Source organism: Diorhabda carinulata, chromosome 6 (assembly GCF_026250575.1).
Source record: "Diorhabda carinulata isolate Delta chromosome 6, icDioCari1.1, whole genome shotgun sequence".
NCBI classification, from domain to species: Eukaryota; Metazoa; Arthropoda; class Insecta; order Coleoptera; family Chrysomelidae; genus Diorhabda; species Diorhabda carinulata.
The window spans coordinates 8749396-8755395 of record NC_079465.1 but is presented as its reverse complement, the minus strand read 5'-3'; the positions used below and the strand labels follow the sequence as shown (position 1 = coordinate 8755395).

At 29.9% G+C, this 6000-nt stretch overlaps 1 protein-coding gene across 1 annotated transcript in view; it reads left to right on the top strand.

The window, feature by feature from the left end:
- The first annotated feature begins 802 nt into the window (after positions 1-802).
- Positions 803-6000, top strand: part of LOC130896058 (chloride channel protein 2-like) — a 107029-nt gene continuing 101831 nt past the window's right edge. Inside the window, exon 1 of the mRNA XM_057803840.1 lies at positions 803-1133. The gene's annotated coding sequence lies outside the window, so the exon portion shown is untranslated. The remainder of the gene's footprint in view (positions 1134-6000) is intronic.

Genomic DNA, 6000 nt, shown 5'->3' with positions numbered 1-6000 from the left:
CAATTTCTTTCGTTTATATTGTCTTTTAACACGGCGTATGTCTTGGTTAAACACATTTTTCATCTATGTATGAGGCTATTTGTTTGTGAGTTGCTTCTTCAATTGATTCAATAATGTGCAGTAACAGATCGTGAGTTTTATTTTCCTCCAAACGAGTCGATAAACAATATTCAGTTTACAGTCCAAAATGCGGTCAGAATCTAATTTTGACAGATAGTTGATGCTTTTTTCCTCACAGATGACCACGTTTTAATTGAAATTTGTAGTGGTGAATCCAAGTTTCATTCATGATACAAATCGATGCGAAATTTGGTTTTGTCTGAACACCTTCAAACAGCGATCAGAATCTTCAAATTGTTGTTGTTGTGTCCGTGTTTTCCATTGTTAGGAAATGCGCCTTTTAGGAAAACGATCTTTCATCCTTAGAACCTCATTCAAAATTATGTAAAAACTTACATATAATATCTTTCTTATAATGTAGGTCGATCATCGACGTTTATACGGCCACAAGACTTTTTATGTTTAATTTGAGGTAAGTTGATGTCTTCGAATTAATCGAATTAATCGAAATTTATCTAATAATTATAACCAAATAATTATTAGATAAAATCGACGATCAAAAATATATTAATTTTATCTTTGTATCCGAACATAGGTATATTGAAAAAAAGTGGCGAATTGTCTTAATAAGTGATTAATTCCAAAAAATTAGAATCAATAACGAACGAAGTGAACAGCTTAGGCAACATCTTAAACATGCGTACCGTAAAAAGTGTTGCTATCTATCATAAAAGAATTTAGCATCGCGGTAAAGCGGGTAAAGTGTTCTTTACAGTTTGCTGACTTAATCAAATTCAAATTGATATACAAACAGTATTTTGCCGTATTTCAAAACAAAAGCATGTGAATACATCAAGTCATGAGTTAATTAACACTATAATAATATTATCGCTAAACCGGCTGTGAATTTCAACATGATTTTGTTTATTAGTAACTGTGGGGTACCTTATCTTGACAAATGTTATCTACTATAAGAACAATAGTTTTTCAACAGTTTAGTGGTTATGATTACTGTAGTTAGAGTGTTAATGTTTTTATTATAAATTAAAATTCTGGAATTATGCTAATTATTGGTATGTATATATTCCTAAAATGGATTTCACTACTTTTACGGTATTGCTCATTACTCCATTTTATTAATAAATAAACATTAACCTATATATTGGTATAATCCTAGTTAATAATAGCCATCTTTCCGATTGTGGTGTACCTTCTCCACTCTGTCTGTGAAGTAGTCAAGAAACTAAAAATAAATCATTTAATCTACATATATTTAACATATCTACATATACTGAAAATAAGTGGTTTCTATATTTCTCAGAGTTGTATTTACAACTTTTCCAAACACTAGAAATAACCTAAAATATTGAATAATTTGTTAATTCTAATTCAGTAGAAAGGAGGAATGAGGAGAATGGAATTTAAAATTATTGGATTTTAGAATTGTTTATTCATTATTTAAGCTTTATTTAGCTTGAAAATATGAACGCAGGTCGGTTGATTAATTTTCTTCAATGCGAAAAAACGAATTTACAGAGACAAAAATTTTATGATAGTTATTACAATTTATTTAATCTATCATTATTTCGGATTATTTTACAAAAGTAATAAATTTTAATTGTTTAGTGACGCCTTTGTGAATGTTAAATACTTCCAGATTAAAGGCCAAATTTCCTGTCGCGGAATATACAATGTGTTGTTTTTAAAATATGACATAAGTAATTATGTGTTAAATTATGTATTTCTTGTTATCAGGGTTATCAAATTGAATTTGAGAATTCAAAATAAATAGAAAATCATCGGAAATTGGTCATGAGTCGTTAACACGATAACCTTAAACTCTCTATCACACTTAAGGTTTTTAAATGTGATCGTGCACCGCAAAAGCGCCATTTGTTCGCATAGCTCACGTTTCAGTAGATTATTTCCATTAAGTGCTCAGTTATGAATGTTATGTAGGTACACAAAGATCAAAGAGAAAGACATTTATTATTAATGATTTGGCATAATCGTAGAAAGTCATGAACATTTTCTGATTCATCTATTACTTGAATCAGACAGTTGTTGAGAGAACGCTACTGGCTTAATTTCAATTGGATTATTTAGTTGTCATTGTGAATTATATATTTATAATTTTCTGTATCAAAAGTTTTTCACATCTATATAAATAAAAAAATTTTTGAATAAATTACTGATGAGTTATCACATCGCACGTGTGCTTATGTGTATATGATGTATACGAAATTGTGTCCGTCAAAATGTCATGCTAAATTTGAAAGGAAGCGTCAAACATTATTTACGCCCTGGACAATTTACTTTTGTACAGCGTAAGCTGTTAAAATATTCAATTATGAAATGATATTAAATTTTGTAATCGGTATATTTCAATTCAAGTACAATTGCTACAATCATATACCATTTTTTTTACACCAGCACCATTATGGAAGTTTTTTGAATTGTTATTTATCGTATACAACTGGAAACTTTTTCCATCTGAGACATTCCTCCATACCTACATCCTCCATAATACGCTTGTCTGTTTTTGCGGTGCTCTTCACGACTACAGCGCCTTAACGTACTGCCGTTAGTGCCGTTTACGGCTAGAGCGCTAAAAGAGTGAGTATATCGGCTTTTCCGCCATACTTGTGCTTCCGGCAACTAGAAAGCACTTAATAACCACAGTCGTTAGAAATTTTATGGTAGAGTGCAATTTTTTGTTAGAATTTCGTAATTATTTATGACTCAAACATATAAAATAATAATCTTTCGTTTAATTCTACATTCCAAGTATTATTCTACATCATAAAAATGTGATGATGAAGAAAAGTAACTGTGACTTTATTTGAGAAGGCCTTTGTAAATGAGAAATGTAGATACGTTTGTTTTATGAAGACAGTAAAGATTTCCTATGTGAATGAATAGAAAAAATAGATTGAATAGACAAAAATTGGAAAGTAAAGCTAGCATACAATAAACGTTTGTGTGTGAAGTACCTATATACTTTATTTATAAAGAAATGACCTAAATTTAATCTTCACTCAACTCATTTCTTCTAAAATTGGATATGTATAATTTGTAACATTTTTACTGTGTACAATTTGTAGTCAGTACAACATTATATCAAATACCATTCTCATTTTTACGGTACACGATCTCTTCTTAGATTTTTTTTTGCGTCTTTATTATTATTTATATTATATATATATTTATTATATTAATATAATCTTAATTGTATATCTGCAAAGAAGATGCGATCTTTCTCTCACCTAAGGATATTCTCGGATAGTATCTTTTACAAAAATTACGTGAAAGTATAAACCAGAAAAATTTATCATAAGACAATAAAAGCTGCCAAGTATATTTATTATAATATAAGACTCGCCAATTCTCTTAATGTTCCTAAAGAAACATGGTCCATTGTGAATGATCTAGATATAAGGCATCTTCATCGTGCATAATCTCTACTTCACCTGATAACCTTAATAATTACTTTATCAAATTCTATAACTTCTTCTTATGATCCGTTTTCATATCTTTCTGCTGTTAATGCTAACTTACACAGTTTCTTCTTTATGCACGCCTGTAGTTTTAGCAGAGCTTCGCAGTACAATTAATGACATTAAAAATACTCATCTGGAACTGATGGACTTATATTAAAAAAGTTTTCGAGTCTGCCCGATTGCACATTAAATCAACTCACCACTAAATGTTTCATTTCAAAATGGCACTTTTCCCTATCATCTTAAAACGGTTATAATTATACCTCTGCATAAAGGAGGAGATAAAAATCAAGCATCAAATTATCGCCTAATAGCACTATACCCCATGTTATCTAAGATCATAGAAAGATTGGTCAAAAAGAGGCTTTTATCATTTCTGTTTAAATATAAAATAATTACTACTCATCAATTTGGGGTTTCAATTAACAAATAATACTATATTCTCCCTCCTAAATAATATCTACTGCAGTCTAAACAGCCATCACTCTACTGCAACAACTTTTTGTGATTTTTCCAAGGCTTTTGATTGTGTTAATCATAATATTTTAATTAACAAATCGCAGTACTACGGTTTAAGGGGAACACATCTCTCATGGTTTAAGTCATACATAATCAATGAAAGTCAGGTAGTAAGGATTGATAGAAATTGATAGAACGATGTCTTCTTGCAAGCCAATAAAATGTGGAGTGCCCCAAGGCTCAGTTCTAGGCCCTATTTTATTTCTTCTTGGAGCAACCCTGATCTCATGGAACTTCATAGGATCATACCTAGTGACCTAATCACCCTTAAATCATGGTGCAATTCTAATCTTTTGTCTTTATGTTTCTAAAACTAAAGTTTTATCAATATAAAAATACATTGCAACCTTTTTTATTTAATAACACCACCATGACGTCGTTGAATCTGTAAAGTTCTAAGGGTTCATTGTGAATAATTCCTTGAAATGGGAGTTACATCTTGCCGCCTTATCTAAAAAATTAAGTTCCTCGTGTTTTGCGTTGAGATCATTTTCCAAAAAACTGAACCTTCCTTCCTTCCTCCATCTCCTTTACAGTTTATTATGTCCTGATTAATCTTCAAACTACAAATAAAGCTGTTAGATATTTACTCGGTCATCTTTGAATCCGTTTGCTTAATTCGTAAGCACGCTTCCCCAATTTCAGAAAGTTCGTTGCATGACTATCCACTTAGGAACGCGGAGTACGACCTTTACCTACCTACTCCACGTTCAGAATTAGTTAAGGGCTCAATATTTTACAATGCACAATCATTTACTAATTGAAATCAAATCGATATCATATTTTCCCCTATTTTGCAATAATTTGAGGGCATATTTACTGGAAAGTGGCTTCTACTCTGTGAAGGACTTCTATTCTAATAATAATATTTAATTTCAGGCGTGCTTCTATATATTGAAATTTTATTGTATTTGTATCTTCATTTAGTGATTTTTATGTTTGTTTTTTAGTTTTCACAAGCTTTCTCTATCTCTCTCTCTAATCAATAAAAATGATAATTTTGCTATAATGACACTTTATATTCCTAATCTAAATAGTCGAAATTTCCAATGATTTTATAAGGAAAAAATAAACATCTAAATTTCAAATATGCGAAATGAATGAAAATTCCATAAGAATTTATTTTTTTATTATCTATTTCATTGAGTTGTTTAGTTACATCAAGATATAAAACTTACTATTAAAATCTATTTATTGTCTATAAATTGGAAGTATTTCAATAATTTGAAAATTATTTTGTTGAAAAATATTTTTACTTGAACGAGCAAAGAATTCTGCCAGCTTTAAAAGTGTCTCATTGTTGAAATCACTAAGTTAAGTTGTATTAAGTAGCTTATTCCAATTTTTCAAAAATCAACATATCACCTTAACCATAAATTTTATCGAGTTAAATAAAGAGTATCTTATTGCTAAAAAATCGATTTAAAAATTAATTTTTGCTATCTTTAGATTGTACAATCAAACACACTACATGGACATACGTGATCATCCATTAAAAATTCATAATGTTGAGATGTATAATTTAGAAAATAGATTTAAATATAAGTTCTGATTTCGCTACTTCAGAAATTCATATAATTCAGAAACGAGGGATCGTATGTGAAAAACTATTTTATATCAGAGCATTATTTTCACGTTGTCTACATATAGATATTTTTACGAGAACGAATTTGTCTTCGATTGGCGGGAGGCGCTAACACCCCTTACCGCATTACAGGCTTTACTTGCACTTATGCGTGCTCCCTACCATTCTTATTTCCATTTAGACAAGGCTCTTTCCTAGCAATGCGTTCATTAACTGTTAACTTTCAACTTATCAGCAGATATCTACAAGATAAAAACATAAAGATAGATAGAAGATAAAACATTCAAAATGTTAACACACATTTCATAATTTACTATTTTTCTTACAATAACGTTG